Below are 19,125 nucleotides of genomic sequence, written 5' to 3' on the forward strand. Positions count from 1 at the left end.
ATACAGGGCAAAACATGGACATTCTGTGCAAATCTTTACAATGGAGAGGTATGCCTGGAATGCACAACAGTGGATACCACTAAGACTGGTCTGTTACCTACATTCATGGGACCAGGTTATTGCAGACTTTGTTATTAACAATGTATGCACCTACAAACTAGAAGACCCTGTGGAAAGTCCCTGTGTACAAAATGCTGGAATAGGCTGCATGTGTGCCAGACGTGAGAATCATGGGAACTGCCTGGATTGTGCACATATACATTGTATATAATAGCTTGCACTTTATACACCAGCTAGGAGTGGATGGAGTAGAAGCCCTTCTGGTTGATATACTAGATGCCATGTGAAGAAGATGGGGCCTTGATAGGAATATGAGTGCAGTCAGTAGCTGCCATGACCTGGGGAAAATGGGGTATGTCATAGAATGCACACACAATGGTGATTAGCAACTATGCTGTCCATGAAAACCCAGCATGTTTCTCCACATTCTGTAGTACCATGCTGAGGAACTCTGTAGGAGTCATAAGGCTGAGTAGTCTAATGTGTCCCCTGTCAGAGGCATAAATTCATAGGTGCATAGGTGTATACTAGAGTAATAACCACTGGGGACATTATAAGTCTACGTGCCTTAGAGGTTATTTTAATGGGTATATGTAAGCTAAGGCAAGATTTACAGGCTGCCTCTTTCCAGAGTCAGATCATGGTAAAATGGGGCCCTAGGCAGGGAAATGGACCAGCAAGGCCCCCCCCCCCACCGGCAGCCATTCTGGTATTCCATTACTTGTTTCTGTCCCCTTGTTACCATAAACACTGCTCAAAACTGTAAGCATGCATACTGTTTTCTTCTTATTTTTGAAATGAAGGAAGAGATATGGATTTAATTTAAAACTTTTAATTTAAATATCCTTTGTTGACCAGGTTAATCCTGTTAGGTTAGCAGTGTCTTTTCAGAGGAAACCCTTGTTGTTATTTATACTACTAAAGACAATTTGGTCAGGGCATTGGGAAATTCCTCATTCTTTTCATTAGTGCAGGTGGATGTAAAATATCTCACTGCATCTACTATTAATGCAGGTAAATGATGCCACATTTTAACTTCTCATCCAAAGGCCAACACACTCAGGAGTGCAACAACCCACACCCCCTCCTTCTTAAGGTACACTGCAGTGCCAGCAATCCATCTACATGTTGTAGGAGTAGAACCCACAGCCTCCTGCACCAAAAGCAAATATGTCACCTGTTGTACTACTAACACTGTTTTCAAACTCACAACCACTGATTGTTATTTGCTAAACAAAGCTGCACATTGAAAATAGACTTTGATTGAGCAACAGTAAACTTCTCTTCCCTTGAAGCTCATGTTCCTTGAAAATGCATTGAAACTCACATTTATTCATATTCACATTCATGAACTTAAACTCACATTTATTGAAAAAACAACTATTTCTGTAGTTTTGAAGATTTTTTTTCCATTAAGCAGTGAAACAGAACATATGAACCAATAAAAGACAAAATTACATATTTCAGAACATTTCAATCAACTTTGATGCCTGAGTGAACGGTCTGGATTAAGGCTGTTGTCTCCTATAGCAAAGGTAGAGGGTTTGAGCCTGAGTAAGCTAATTAGCTAACCTGCCATCCCTAACTAGGACATTACACGCATACATAGTTCTCAACCTCTTAGCACAAACAAATTTGTACACAGCCAAGAATAATGGGGACACAAAGCCCCAAAAATAGGAATAATTTTTAAATATTGCTCTTATAAACTAAGAAAGTTGCTAGAATAAAAGGTCTTATGTTACCATGCATTTTCTGAAGGATAAGAGATCTGAACCTCAAATGTCTGTCATTATTTAGTGAATTCAGTTCTCACTGATTTGCTACAAAAATCCAGAAAAACACAGATTTTTATGACGAACAAACCAAAAATATGGAGCGGAAATCTGGACATTCTGAGAGATAGTTTACACACACACACACACACACACACACACACACACACACACACACACACACACACACCTTCTCTCACTTCTAAAGAATGGTAGAAAAACACTCTGTGTACATATGAGTACCTTCTGAAGGAATGTTCGTCTCCCTGTTCATGGCAGCACTCCTGCTGCAAAGGATGGTATTAAAGTTCATGGCAGCCCTAAAAGAAGTTCCAAACATGCGTTTGAGAATTCAAATCCTGCTGTACATATACGATGAATGCAGAGTGAGTGCATTGTGCTAAAGACACACCCACAGACCATATAGATGCAGTGTGTGTCCTTAAATAAGAAATGTAATAATTTTTTTAACTGTTTAATTAAAATTAAAAGTTGCGGGAGCCAGTAGCCCCCCCCCCCCCATTCAGCGGGCCCTAGGCAACTGTTTAAGTCACCTAGTGATGGATCTGCTCTGCCTCTGTCCCATTAGAGACATCGATATTAGACCCAGGGTGTATTTACAATTTCCCATCCATTGGTCCAGGTTTCTCTTGAACAGGATTAGGGAAGAGCTCTGTTTCGCATAGATAGGAAGCCTCTTCCAGAGAAGGAGAATTCTCTGAGACACAAACCTTTCCCTCCAACATGTCCTGTTTGTGTTGCAAGCAAAGTTTAAAATCCCTAGATTGAGTCATTCTGCTGCTATTCATTTTGCAGTATGCAAAAGGTCCATCAGAGTGCGATCCAAAGATGCCTTGTATGCCAGGCATAGACCACCTCTCAACAGTGTGTAGGAAATGGAGAACAGAAATAGAGCTTGAGGCAGTCAGCATAGGATATGCTGTCTATGCCCTGTCAACGTTTTTGTGAGGAAACTCTGTGGATGTTTCATTTGTTGCATGTGTCTGATCAGGTACATACTGAAGGGGGCATTGTACTCAATGACGGTCCTGATAAGGACTGAATACAGTGGAACAATGTCTTCCTTGATGCCATGCCCTTACTTATAAATTGAGCAACATAGAATGATTCCCTTACTACCATAGACACATGGTGGTCAAAAGCCAGTCCACTATCTACATACTACTGATATCCCAGACTACTGATTCTACTTTTAAGGGTATGTTATCAATGAGATGATTTCCTAGGGGAGGCTGACTTTCCAAAGGGTATTATTATACATTTCTTGGCACTGAGTTTTAAGATGTGACTTTTGCACCAGTCATTTGTCTGTGTTGCTCCTTCCTGTAGGATGTTAGTGTCTTGGGAGAATCTATGACTGCTCTTAGTTTGCAATCATCTGCAAACTTGGTCAGCCAGAGGCCCTTGACATTGGCCTTAGCAACATCTCAGACAGACCCAGGCCACCTTTCTACTGCAACTAGAATTCTATTGCCTGACTACATCTACTATATGTAGTGAAATATCATACCTCTCTACCATCCCTAGTAATATCAATATGCTCATTAGATGTACTAGGGGCTGTAAAATAAGGTTTAGCTCTACTTTGTCTTAAACTTAACACCTCATTCTTAACAGCATTCAAAAAATCTAGGCTATAGCCCCTTTCCACAAATGTATTTGTCATTTCAGCCATTTGGTTATTACATTGAAAATCATCAGTATTAAGCCTGCTTGCACATATATATTGGCTCTTCACAATAGTTTTAAATGTATGGTCAGGCAACAGAACAAGTTATTAGAAATAATTGGGGTATTTTGAAAGCTGTCCTTGAACGTAATTCCCTGGTAGGTGATAAACCACCTTTTGCATATAAAAGTTGTTTGAGCTTAAAAAGGCATTTATGTTATAAAGATTTTGCTATGAATAGAAGACAAGTTCATTTTAGTAGGAAAGGGACCTTCCCATGCTACAATTGTTCTTGTTGTAGTGACATACATGCTTGAAATGATTTTGTATATCCTGTTACTTCTAAAAAAATTAGTTTTAAATGTACCGCCACTTGTAATACATCTCTTATTGTTTATTTAGCCACTTGTAAGAGGTGTGCAACTTTTTATGTAGGTAAGTCGGTCAGAAAACTTAAATAAAGGATTGTTGAACATAAATCAGAGATATGTAGGCATTTAATGACCAATGCATTGGCTAAACACCTAGCTGATAATGGTGCCCATCATGTTTTTATCTTTAGAGTTATAGATGTGTTACAGAAAAAAATTAAGGGGTGGTGATATTAATAACATGTTGGAAGTAGAGTATGAATGCATAGTCTGAATGCAGGCTGATTGCTTCCCCGGTCTTAATAAGGAGGTTACAATTAAACCAGTATTGAAGCATAAACAGCTATTCTTAGGTGTAAAAATATGTTTTTAAAAAGAAGAGTGATATTTTTCTTTTTTTTAAAAAGGTATACTGATTTTATGTATCTTATATGCAGTAGAAGTATTTTATAACTGATATTTATTTATGACTGGTTGGGCTGTGTCGTGTTTGTTTGCATTTTTTAATATAAGTATTGTGACTTTTTTGAACATTGTTCTATCACACTGATGAAGGATTTGTATCTGAAAGCGCTGCAGTTTTATTAAAATTGTTAATAAGTGTCAGCATTGTGAAGTACTTTTTTATTTTTATTAGGATTGTTTTTCGTGATTCACTTTACCACGGTTTACTACTTTTGTTTGTTTGATAATGAAAATTACCCTTTAATTCACTGTAGTGTGATCTCGAAGTTGGAATATATAATTAGCAGAGGGTGTGGGGGGCACAGCTCCTCACATGGGTGGAGCAAGGCATCTTGCCCCCCTGCAAAATGTGCGTAGGACATCTCCGGATGTCAAGGTATGTTGGGTAATGTCAATAATGTTGGCTTCGACATTATCGACATTACATGTTTGACAGTGTGAGGACTCTCTGGATGTCATTTTCACTCAATTGGTTTGGGTAAATAATAACTACATGAGGAGATTTGCAATATTTTGATAGTAAACCATATCTATCTATCTATCTATATATATATATATATATATATATATATATATATATATATATATATATTTATATATCTATATATATCTATATATATATCTATATTTATATATCTATATATATATATATATATATATATTTATATATCTATCTATCTATATATCTATATATATATATATATATATATATATATATATATATATATATATATATATATTATATATCTATCTATATATATATATATATATATATATATATATATATATATGTATAGGTCCACTTTGTAATTTCGAAAACCCAAAATCTCGAGTTTTGATACATCTAATTCAAAACATTGAGATTTTGGAATCTCGAAACTACAAAGTGATGCAAAAAACCCCCTAACTAAAACAATGTTTTTGCCGAGGGACAAGCCCCACTGCACCCCTCCATGTGGGGGGCTGTGCCCCCCACACCCCCTGCAACGTAAATATACCATTTCAGAGATTATGCTAAGGTGAAGAGAATGGTAATGCTCCTGTTACGCTTACTATTCTCTCCACTGTAGTGCAATCTCGGAGATGGTATATTTAAGTTGCAGGGGGTGTGGGGGGGTGCAGGGGCCTTGCCCCCCTGCAAAAACAGGTTTTAGTATTTTTATTGTTTTTTTTTTTTTTACTTTGTAATTTCGAGATTCCAAAATCTTGAGTTTCTGGGATTGGTATTTGTATATATATATATATATATATATATATATATATATATATATATCTGGGTCCCTATGATAAGATCAAACACTCAAAAGAGCAAACCAGACATGATCGAGCTGGGAAGATGGAAAACCAGAAAACCTGTGTGATGTCCCTCTCTGGACCAGTAATCAAGGGGCCTGAATCCTCACTACTGACACTGGAGAGGGACATTCACTTGAAATACAAATGCATACATTCAGTATTTCCAGATGCAAACCTCACTGCATCAAGCACAATTTCCCTTAAGAGGGGTCTGGGTTTCCCCATTAAGGCTCCCCACTGGCACAGCTGCAGAGTTAGGTCCTCAGCTGAGTGCCCAAGCCGAGTCCTCCAGCACACTCTCTGTGAAACTAGTACTTTATGTCCCTGCTCTAAGTAGCTGACACACACACACACACACACACACACACACACACACACACACACACACACACACACACACACACACACACACACGTGCGCGCGTTCACACACACATGCACACACACCTGGATAGGCTGGCACAGATTTACACACTGTGCCTCTTTCTGCCCAGACTATATAGTAGTTATCCCTGCCACCAAACATTATAAAGCCAGCTACCTAAGGGTCTTGCAAGAGTACCCAATTATACTGAGTGAAATTAATATTAATTCAGATGGTAATGTTAACCAAACCAACAGGCTTCCGGAGTGGCCACAGTGTCACCAGTAGGTCTAAAGGACCAACCACAATGAAAAGTTTAAATATTTTTAATAATGAGTAATAAAACAACATGCGCCTTTTGGCTTTTCCCGGTTAGGGGTTGCCACAGTGGAACTCCAGTCCGCTTATGATTGACAGTGGATTTTTATGGTGCCAAGTTGCCAGCCCGACACCCATCCTTCAAAGAATTTATTTTTTTATTTATTTTACATTTGTTGACCGGGCTAGTCTGGCTGGATACATGTCCATTTTCAGCAGAGGCCCGAGGAGAAAAGCTCCACTATATACTGATACATTACATAAAATCAATTACTATAAGATACAGCTTATAAGGATCTAAGAACTAATTGAAAGCAGAATATTAACAATACAGAAGCATTTTTACAGAAGTGTACAGTTCATAAATTACATCATTTTTACAGAAAATGTCTAATACTTAAAATACTAAATACTGTAAAGAATTCCTAATCCCATATTGTTACAAAAAGCAGGAGTAGTAATTTAGTAAGGACAGAAAAGGTAGCACAATACAAAGGTTTATAACATGGAGGATAGTGGGAGGAGAGGGAAAGGGAAGAGAGTAGTAGATACGGGGATAGAGGAGTCCAAGTGCAGAGGCTAGTCTAGGTAGGATCTGAAGAGATAGGTTAAAAATCAGAGTAGATGAGATGATAGGGTAGAGTGAAGAAAGTTAGTCAGGTGTACTACAAGAACAAAGCCAGTGTTCTTGGAAGTACAGTTTAATTTTATGTTTGAAGAGAGGCAAAGAAGTAATTAGTGTTATATCCCTAGGTAACAGATTCCATATCCTACCTACAGAATTTGTGAAAAGAGAGTTGCCAGCTGAGTTGTTGGACTTTGTAGAACTGATCAAGAGTTTACAGGAGGATCTAAGGGAGGTTAGATTGTTGTAAGGGATTAATAGTTGAGAGAGTGTAGGGTTGTTTCCAGGTTGGTGCAGTATTTTGTGGGCAATAGTGAGTTGTGAGACTGTAAGGTAGTTTTGTAATTCCAGCCAGCCTAAAAGTCTCAAATTGTGACAGTGATGGGTTCTGAAGGGGTTTCCTGTGGCGGGCAATGTTATTGTAGCAAATGGCTAGTTTGTTTAGGTTAGCTTTCTTAAGGTTGGTAAAGATTGGAGATGCATAAGATAAAGTGGATAAGAGATGAGAGTGGGCGATAGTAGCTCTGGTAGCTGGGGTTAGAAAGGTTTTTATACGGTATAAGGATCCTATTTTTCTGTTAACTGATTTGATGGTGGTGTTGATGTGATGATCAAAAGTGAGATTATTATCGATAGTTATTCCTAACAGTTTAGTTGTAGAGTCAGGGGTGATGACAGTGGCATTATTAGACAAGATGTTGAAGTTTAGTGGGGAGGTCCGAGAGGTTGGGGAGAAGAGAAGTAGTTTGGTTTTTTTAGCATTAAGAAGGAGATACCGTCTAGTAAACCATGTTTCGACAGTGGTGAAAGTATTTTGAGTTAGAGAGATTAGATCTGAACAGGAAGATGCTGAGCAAATAATGGTAGAATCGTCAGCATATTGGATACAGGTAGCTTGAGGGATTACTGTGTGAAGGTCATTTATATAGAGGAGAAAAGAAGAGGACCAAGAATAGAACCCTGAGGGACTCCAATGGAAATGGGCAACAATGATGAGATATGGTTATCCCAGAGAACAGCTTGTTGTCTGTTTTTCAGATAAGAGCTAAACCATTTAATGGCAAGATTATCAAATGAGAGGGATTCAAGGATGTGAATTAAAGAGGAGTGGTTAACCATATCAAAGGCTTTGGAGAGGTCAATGAATAGAGCAGAAGAGAGAAGGTTATTATTGCGGTTACTATTGATAGTATCTACAAAGGAAAGGAGAGCAGTGGTTGTACTATGATGGGGTCTAAAGCCATGTTGACAATTAGCTATAATGTTGTGTAGTGAGAGGTATTGAACAAGTTGCTGATGTATACATTTCTCCATAATCTTTGCTAAGGGTGAGAGAAGAGCAATTGGTCTAAAGTTGGCGTATTCAATAGAGTTACCTCCTTTGTGTAGAGGGATAATATGGGAGATTTTCCAGACATCGGGGATAGTTCCCTCTTGGATTGTCCTATTGATGAGTATAGATATTGGGACTGCAATTTCTCTGGCTGCCTTTTGAAGATAAAGAGAAGGAGTTTGTCAGCAGAGGGAGTACAAGGTTTCAGTTTGTAAATAAGTTTATAGATGAAAGAGGTAGGGATAGGTTGAAAAGAGAAGTTGTGACCAGTGTCTGTTAGATTGTTTGGGGGATAGAAGTTGTTAGTGTTCAGTTGTCTAGCAAGAGCTTGAATAGATTTGGAAAAAAAAGAGTTAAATGCATTTGCGGTTAGATGAGGGGTGTTAGGGTCGGCATCGAGGGGTGAGGGAGTTTTGGTTGTTCCTGGTGACAGGAGTCTATTGACTGATGACCAGAATTGTTTAGGTTTATTTAGATTGGTTTCTTGAAGCCTATAGTAGTACTTTCTTTTGTCAGAGATTATAGCTTTTTTGGTACGATTCCTAAGAAGGCATGCTCATTCACGCTCACACCTACCTGCATGTCTTTAGTGTCACTCAACCACAGGGAGGACATGCAGACTCCACACAGAAGGTGCTCCAGCCGAGAATTGAATGGGAGAACCTCTTGCTGTGAAGTGACAACGCTAGCCGCTGCACCACCACGGCCGAGTAATAAAAGAACATGGAAATACTTATGAAACTGTTTTTTATTGTAAATAGATATTTAGTATTTTTAGTATTTTCGAGTAATAAAAGAACATGAAAATACTAAATATCTATTTACAATAAAAATCTGTTTCAAATTCCAATCACAGGAAATATTAAAAAATAACACAGGTGGACAGGTTCACACAATTACAGAAAAAGAATACTTAACTAATCTCATTATATTTTCCTGACTGATCTAAAGATTACTATTCCCTGGTCACTTACTGGAGCAAGGCAAGATGAAGTAGGGGAGAGATTCTTCTTTGTCAGGTTACAAGAACAGACTGCTATGAAACTTCTGTCTCACCTAATATTAAAACATTATTTCTGTAAAGAATGACATCACATACATCTGATCATTAGATTTCTGTTTCTCATTCAATCTCCCATTGCTTCAAACTGCCACGATTTAGTACCTACATGTGAATAATACACACACAAGTGCTTTGCTCAGATCTAGTGCAGTTTCTGGAAGTCCCAAAATAATTACAATCTTCTACTCCTACAGAGACTAACAAACCATGTTTCTTACAAACATTCATCTCTGGCTTCATTCACAACTGTGAGATAACATCTTTATGGCCTAGGCCCAGTAATTTAACTTTCTTACTATTTATCAAAGTCAGGTGGATTGAGATTAACATCTTCTCTTCCAGTATGCTCTGTTACAATATATACATTTAAATAGTTACAGTAATGCATATACATTTATTTTCTGCCCAGCAGGGCACACTTCTGATACATTTTTTAACACAAGCAGGTTTACAAATACATTTTTCAACACAAGCGTCTATACAAATCAGTTTGATATACAAATGACATATAATTCTTTACAAAATTCCAGTTAGCTGTGCTGGTATATATTACACACACACACTGCCCTACTTCTCCTGCCATAGCTGACAATACCTTACATTGGCACAGCTTGAATAACAAGGACATTCATTGTGAGGAAAATGTTACAATGGGGAATTGGGGGTTTTGCTCCCTTTCCCATGGTACTATGATTTTGGAGTTGTGATATATAATTAGTAGGGGGTGTGGAGGGTGCAAGGAGGCTTGCCCCCCTGCAAAAAAGCTGTTGTTGTGTTTGATTTGTTAAGCTTGAACTTTTGGGTTTGTGATCTTCCCAGTTCAACCTTCAACCTTGTATAACTCACTCTTCTGAACATTCAATGTTGTTACAGGGACTTATCTATATATATATATATATATATATCGAAAAAACACCAACCCACAATGAAAAATGAAAGCCGTGCAAGTATATTCTTGCGCTACTTGCCCCAATCCTTGAACACAATCAAAATTAAAGTTCGTAAATAGAAATGTGCATCAAACACTTACTGGCATATAAAAGACCAAGCTACTAACAGTCAGTGAGAGAATAGCCCAGTATACAAAGCAATATAGCACTTTGCCGTTGCACCAAATCCACATGGAATTCTGTTGTTCTAGTTAGCTGTGCACACACTCCATAAAACCAGCGATAAATCCACAGTAGACTGATGACACCATTCGGTTCAGGTAGAAAAATGTTTAATAGTAAGCGCTTTCACGGCTGAGAGAAGCCGCTTCATCAGACAAACACAGAATCGCCATTAAGGCGCCAAATTTAAACAAATTACTTCAACTGTTAAAAACTCCGCCCATTCACTCCCAGTAAATTTAAAGTAACAGAGCTTCATACCAACTATCCTTTAAGTGTCAAAGGGCTAGAACATTAAAAACAATAAAAATATTTAAAAACATTCATAATAGCATTGAAAACAATGACAGATCCGTGAAAAACTGTATAGACACATATTTACAATGTCTCATATTGTTACGGCACAAAACAGATCACATTTGTGACATGTATATAGACAACAGTACTTATTTATAACTAAACTAAAATGCTGAATACCAAGTCTTAGCAAATATTGCTCGGGCAAACATAATAGCGATTGAGTCCCCAGTAGGTGTGGCTGGAATAACTATCGATACACATCTCATATCCGCCAAGAGTAGTCTAGCTTTCGCTACAAAGCAGATATAATAGCAACGAACGAGCAACATAGTGCCCATTACATATGCAAGCTAAACAAACAATGTCATTAGTGCAATAAAAAATCACTCCATAGCACAGACACTCCAAGGATGGCCTGTGTCTTAAAATAAAGCTGGTGTATTGTGCAAAAATGCAAGGAACAAGGTAAGTTTAAAACTAACCCGATAATCAGTGAACAGCAAGCCGCCGAACGGTCGCGGTAAAAAGAATTAAAAAGTAGCCAAAGCAAACTTAACAGCGACTCAAGCCCCGATAGGTGTGGATACAGTAACTGTAACGCTAACAGCACTCATCAGGGTTAACATGTCTTACACAACAGAATGGGTGTCAAGGCAACCAACGACAGGCACAAGGCCAATTCCATGTACAGAAAATGCAAGCAGTAACGTTAGTGCATAGAACAATGCCTCCAGAACTCAGACATACCAAATGGTGTATCTCTGAGACTAGTATGATGTGTGACAAGCAAAAAATATATATATAAAAAGCAAAAATATGAGCAAAGAGGGGAGTCAAAAAAACAGATGGATCAGTGAACAGCAGATCAAGGAAAGGTCGCGGTGCTACTTATAAAGGCCAGGGGGCAAAGATGTAAAATGGACCTGTGTGTCAAGCAAATAAAAAGTGGCTCCGGGGCCAAGAAGCAAATGTGGGCACCTCCTGCATGGCTCAGATGGAATGATGAAAGACGATGTTCCTAGAACCAGAAAGATGTGACACACAGATGTGATGAGAGGCTAGAAAGGGAAATGTACTGATGAAACTAAATAACCATGGAATCCCCCATGGAAACAGGCATGGGGAAGGAGGGTAGAGGGATGTAAAGGCTAAAAAAAAAAAGACAAAAAGAGGATAGAAGATAGAAATAACCAATGTTATTTGGATGTGCAGATTAGCTGCTCATAGAGAAAAAGGCTTGAATGAAGTGTTATCCATAAAACCATACTTAAAAGGAAGGTCTTTGAGATAGTCATTGGACATGTATATATGATTGGGTTTATACTGTTATGCTTACCTTTCCAGCTTGATCTGCACCTTCCCCTTTTATCTTTCCTCCCCCCCCCCTTTTTCTGCACTTGGTTATTTCTATCTTCTATCCTCTTTTTGTCCTTTTTTAGCCTTTACATCCCTCTACCCTCCTTCCCCATGCCTGTTTCCATGGGGGATTCCATGGTTATTTAGTTTCATTAGTACATTTCCCTTTGTCACTTTCTAGCCTCTCATCACATCTGTGCGTCACATCTCTCTGGTTCTAGGAACATCGTCTTTCATCATTCCATCTGAGCCATGCAGGAGGTGCCCACATTTGCTTCTTGGCCTCGGAGCCACTTTTTATTTGCTTGACACACAGGTCCATTTTACATCTTTGCCCCCTGGCCTTTATAAGTAGCACCGCGACCTCTCCTTGATCTGCTGTTCACTGATCTATCTGGTTTTTTTGACTCCCCTCTTTGCTCATATTTTTGCTTGTTATATATTTTTTGCTTGTCACACATTATACTAGTCTCAGAGATACACCATTTTGGTATGTCTGAGTTCTGGAGGCATTGCTCTATGCACTAACGTTACTGCTTGCATTTTCTGTACATGGAATTGGCCTTGTGCCTGTCGTTGGTTGCCTTGACACCCATTCTGTTGTGTAAGACATGTTAACCCTGATGAGTGCTGTTAGCGTTACAGTTACTGTATCCACACCTATCGGGGCTTGAGTCGCTGTTAAGTTTGCTTTGGCTACTTTTTAATTCTTTCTACCGCGACCGTTCGGCGGCTTGCTGTTCACTGATTATTGGGTTAGTTTTAAACTTACCTTGTTCCTTGCATTTTTGCACAATACACCAGCTTTATTTTAAGACACAGGCCATCCTTGGAGTGTCTGTGCTATGGAGTGATTTTTTATTGCACTAATGACATTGTTTGTTTAGCTTGCATATGTAATGGGCACTATGTTGCTCGTTCGTTGCTATTATATCTGCTTTGTAGCGAAAGCTAGACTACTCTTGGCGGATATGAGATGTGTATCGATAGTTATTCCAGCCACACCTACTGGGGACTCAATCGCTATTATGTTTGCCCGAGCAATATTTGCTAAGACTTGGTATTCAGCATTTTAGTTTAGTTATAAATAAGTACTGTTGTCTATATACATGTCACAAATGTGATCTGTTTTGTGCCGTAACAATATGAGACATTGTAAATATGTGTCTATACAGTTTTTCACGGATCTGTCATTGTTTTCAATGCTATTATGAATGTTTTTAAATATTTTTATTGTTTTTAATGTTCTAGCCCTTTGACATTTAAAGGATAGTTGGTATGAAGCTCTGTTACTTTAAATTTACTGGGAGTGAATGGGCGGAGTTTTTAACAGTTGAAGTAATTTGTTTAAATTTGGCGCCTTAATGGCGATTCTGTGTTTGTCTGATGAAGCGGCTTCTCTCAGCCGTGAAAGCGCTTACTATTAAACATTTTTCTACCTGAACCGAATGGTGTCATCAGTCTACTGTGGATTTATCGCTGGTTTTATGGAGTGTGTGCACAGCTAACTAGAACAACAGAATTCCATGTGGATTTGGTGCAATGGCAAAGTGCTATATTGCTTTGTATACTGGGCTATTCTCTCACTGACTGTTAGTAGCTTGGTCTTTTATATGCCAGTAAGTGTTTGATGCACATTTCTATTTACGAACTTTAATTTTGATTGTGTTCAAGGATTGGGGCAAGTAGCGCAAGAATATACTTGCACGGCTTTCATTTTTCGTTGTGGGTTGGTGTTTTTTCGATAGACATTGGGTTTTGGAGGTTTCTTTTATATATATATATATATATATATATATATATATATATATATATATATATATATGTGTGTGTGTGTGTGTGTGTGTGAACATATATGGAATATGGGTCTAGAACTAATGCAAGACGACGCATTTGCACAAATTGAAAATGGCCGAGTGCACTTTCGTGAAAGTCCTTTTTCCACCAAAAAAAGCATTTTCACAAAACTGTACTAAAAAAAAACAAAAAAAATTAAGAAATGTCTGTTGCTGAGATCGTGGCACAGTGGGGATAAGGAATATTCCCTTTTCCCCACTATAGTGTGATCTCGGAGTGAGACTATAAAAGTAGGGGGGGTTTGGGTAAACATGATTACTGTTGTTGTTTTTTTAATGTTGTTAGGGTTTTTTTTTTTACTTGAGTTTTGCAAAACTGTGCTCGGCCGTTTCCAGTATGTGGAAACATGTTGTCGAGCATTAGTCCTAGATCCACACACACACGCACCCACACCCACACACACACACACACACACACACACACACACACACATATATATATATATATATATATATATATTATATATATTTCCCTATCAGAAGTACAAAAGCTCACAAGAGTAAATGCCAAAAAAAAAAAAAAACATTGAAAACCTAAAAGACTGAACAGCAAAGATCTTGATTTTACAGGATCGTGGTACAGTGAGGATTTGGGCTTTTGTTCCTTTCCCCACTGTAGTTGTGATGTAAGTGTTTGTATATATAATTAGTAGGAGGTGTGGGGGGTGCAGGGGGTGCCCTGCAAAAATGCAGAAGCATTTTTTCTTTTTTTTTTTTTTTTTGTTTGACCTTTCAGGTTTTCAGTGTTTCTGGTTTGCTCTTTTGATACTCACTCTTGTGAGCTTTCATCCTTCTGATTGAGACCCATATATATATATATATATATATATATATATATATATATATATATATTTATTATATATATATATATATATATATATAGATATATATATATATATATATATATTCACTTTATAATCTCGAAATACTGAAAGGTCAAATTTCAGTATCTTGAGACCATAAAGTCGAATCCACAAAACACAGACTGCCCAAAACCACAAAACTTCAAATCGCGAACACAAACCATACACCACTCCACACATACACCTCAGTACCCACACTACAAAAAAAAAGCACACATAAACATAACACCACACATCTACAAACCTACACTACATAGAAGCAGGGGGCAAACCCCCCGCACCCCCATGTGGGGTCTGCACCCTCACATCCCCCTACTTATATACATATATACTAACTCTGAGATCACACAAACAGAAAAAGACAGCAAACTCACACCCAGACATTCTACAGTCCCACACACACACACACACACACACACACACACACACACACACACACACACACACACACACCACCACCACATCCAACACCTAAACACTCATACTTTTACCTGCCTACCCTAACCCACATGTACAACTTACAAACACACTCACATAGACTCTAACACCTACCCAAAACCCTTACAAAACATTCACTTACCTTAAATTCCACCTAAATCCACAGACTACACTGGATACCATCCGTACAATACACTACATGTCACATAATGTGAAGCCATAACCACGAATTCGACTTATTCAGATTCGCGATTATGCACTTTCCCTATTTTGAAGATTCGACTTTATGGTCTCAAGATACTGAAATTCAATCCTTCAATATTTTGAGATTATAACGTGAATCCATATATGTGTGTGTGTGTATATATATATATATATATATATATATATAAATATATATATTTATGTATATATATATATATATATATATATATATATATGTACACACACACACACGCATATATATATATATATATATATATATATATATATATATATATATATTTATATTTATATATATATCTATATATATATATATATATATGTGTGTGTGTGTGTGTGTGTGTGTGTGTGTGTGTGTGTGAGAGTGTGTGTGTTATCTTTTAAATCATCAGTGTAAGGCCTATTATTTTCTAAAGGTTAGTAGGTAGGAAGTCAAAACTCACAGCATAAACAAAAGACTACCTTAACTGACTCTCATCCCTGACAGTATTTAGTATATCTCTAAATCAGGTGCAAAAATGTTTCTGTCAGTTCCAAACATGGTTTATAATTTCTTAGAGAATATTTTGTACCAAGCAAGTGGAAATACTCATCATTCCAGTTTGTGAATGAGGACATGCCAACAACCTCAACAGATTTTGGTGAACCTCAATACTCTGTCCAGTAGAAAAATTTATGGAAATCCTTATTAGTAAACAGTTGACGCCCTTCTTTGTGTGATGAGCAAGTTGCCACAGTATGAACTTTTTTATTCTGCTTTGTCAATTTTTTTCTTCGATAGACTTGCCTGTGGAAGAGTCTGCAGGCTATATGCAAAAGTATTACATTATCAAACACAATAGACCAGATTCCAAAAAGTATTTGCAGAAAGTGTGGCATGATTTCAGAAGTGAAAGCAGTCTGAGTATTTAGTTATTCATCATAGGATATTTACAGATTCCGTGCATCACCACCTGATTCCAAAACACATCATGCACACTCAACGCAGCATAAATTTGACAAACTGTAATGCTGACTCTGTTTCTGAAATCCTCGATGTATGCTAAATGGCCTCACAAGGAACAGAAGCTACAACTACAGATTCTATAATATTCCATAAGAATACTGCAAAAAAAATGCAACCTGCAATTAATGAACTGCAACAGCCTGAAGTAATGCAAGCCATGAATGAGGAAGTGGCTGTACTCCTTCAAAGGCAGCCAGCTAGATTAAGAGTAAGGATGCAATTAAGCCAGTTGTCAGACCAACAAATAATTGACCAGTACTACCTAGACAGACAGCTGCTGCAGGCTGTGTGTAACATGTGTGTCCCACACGTGTCTATTTGGATCCTGTGAGGAAACCCCATCATCTTGAAACCAAAGTGTGCCTCAGCCTGGGTGTAGTTGCTTCTGGGACATTACAGGGACTTATGAGGGATGCTGTGGGAGTGTCACAGACAGCTGCCAGTCATATACTGGCAACATTGCTGGCAGCAATATGCAACAAGGTGGATGACTACATAGATTTTTCATTCACCCCCATGGAGAGGAGAGCTGTAATGCACCTGTTCTACAAGGCTGTAAACTTCTCTTGTGTACTCAGTGCAACAGATTGCACACACATCCCTATTAAGACTCCAGTACATCTTGACACAGACCAATACATAAACAGAAAGGCTGACCATCTCTGAACTGTCAGTTATGTGTGCAGCAGATGGCAGCATAACAAACCTCATGGCAACACACCCTAGAAGTGTCCATGATGCTGCCATATGGAGGGAAAGTGGAATGAGGGCTTCATTCTAGCAAGGTGATTTTACCTGAGGGGCTACTACTGGCTAAGTACAGAAATACAGCTAGGATGTAAGCTAAGCATGTCCTTCCCAAAAATATCCATGCTCTCAACATGTGTGTTTACTCCCCAGAACAGGTGACTGTGGTTATCCACTTGAACCGTTGATAATGACCTCATACCATGAACCATCCAACCTTGCAGAAGAGGCCTACAATAGAGTGCATGCAACAACTAGAAATACCATAGGAGCATCTGTTTAGTGTACTAAAAGCTAGGTTCAGATGTCTGGACACATCCAGGGGTGCACGGCAATACACACCTGAGAAGGCAACCACCATGTGATAACCAGAGCACATGGTGGTTTTCCAGCTGCAGGTGTGGATAAACTACCTCAAGAACCCAAGATATCTGAAGATGACATCCTGCAGGTATCAGAGGAGGAGCAAGAGGATATAGGGAGCAGAAGACATGGGTATAATCAACATAAAGTGTGAACCCAAGGGCTGGCCCAGCAACAAGGCAGCATCTGACCCACAACCTTGAGTCATGACAAGCCACACATACAGAAGTACACAAATTAAACATTGATGTTCAGGAGTTGCCCCACCACAGCAGCACAGATTGGATCTAATGGCAATTAACACATAATCATAATATATATGACCATATAAATTTGTCACAACCAGGATCAAATAACTCAGGGCACAACTGACACACGTATGCGTACATACTCATATTGCTGTATCTGTGTATAGCACACAATAAGAGACACGCATCAGTGCAACACATTCCCATCTCTCCAGCATAAAAAACTACAAACAGGTAAACAATACAGGACATAATGCAGAACTCTTGCTAATATCACAAGCCAAATATATAACAGTAAGGTATATATATGTGTGTGTGTGTGTGTGTGTGTGTGTGTGTGTGTGTGTGTGTGTGTGTGTGTGTGTGTGTGTGAACATATATGGAATATGGGTCTAGAACTAATGCAAGACGACGCATTTGCACAAATTGAAAATGGCCGAGTGCACTTTCGTGAAAGTGCTTTTTCCACCAAAAAAAGCATTTTCACAAAACTGTACTAAAAAAAAAACAAAAAAAATTAAGAAATGTCTGTTGCTGAGATCGTGGCACAGTGGGGATAAGGAATATTCCCTTTTCCCCACTATAGTGTGATCTCGGAGTGAGACTATAAAAGTAGGGGGGGTTTGGGTAAACATGATTACTGTTGTTGTTTTTTTAATGTTGTTAGGGTTTTTTTTTTTACTTGAGTTTTGCAAAACTGTGCTCGGCCGTTTCCAGTCAGCTATGGACTCATGTGGCATCAGACATGTCAACAAACACAGACAGATGACATTGTCTGCAGTGTTCTACACAGCAATCATCATTGCCATGGGGTGAGGATGACACTGGACAGAGTGGATCAACTGTCTGTGTTACTCTAATGCATTCTAAGGCATCCACAATGATGACTCATGCCGTAGTCTAGTCTGCCCCTACCACATATGGAAACAGTTGGCCCAGGTTGTTCCACAGAGGAAAGTGAAGTGGTGATGCCAGCATGTGGAGATGAAGAACCATGACTGTGACTTGACTGTCTGGTTGTGACTGCTGAGCTCACAGCAGATGGACCAGCAGTGGAAGTGAGTTCTTGTTGGAGCATAAATACTGATGCCTGATGGGCAAGCTTGGTTCTGCTGAGATAGGGCTTCACTCTCTTATGTAGTAATCGGCTAAGCACAGCCAGGGCATGCAGAGCCCTGCTTATACTACTGCACTGTTGTAGTAGTGTAGACACCAAGGGTAACACTGACTATGCCAGAGATAGCACAGTTTCATT

Source organism: Protopterus annectens, chromosome 5.part1 (genome assembly GCF_019279795.1).
Source record: "Protopterus annectens isolate FY-2018-M chromosome 5.part1, PAN1.0, whole genome shotgun sequence".
NCBI classification, from domain to species: domain Eukaryota; kingdom Metazoa; phylum Chordata; order Ceratodontiformes; family Protopteridae; genus Protopterus; species Protopterus annectens.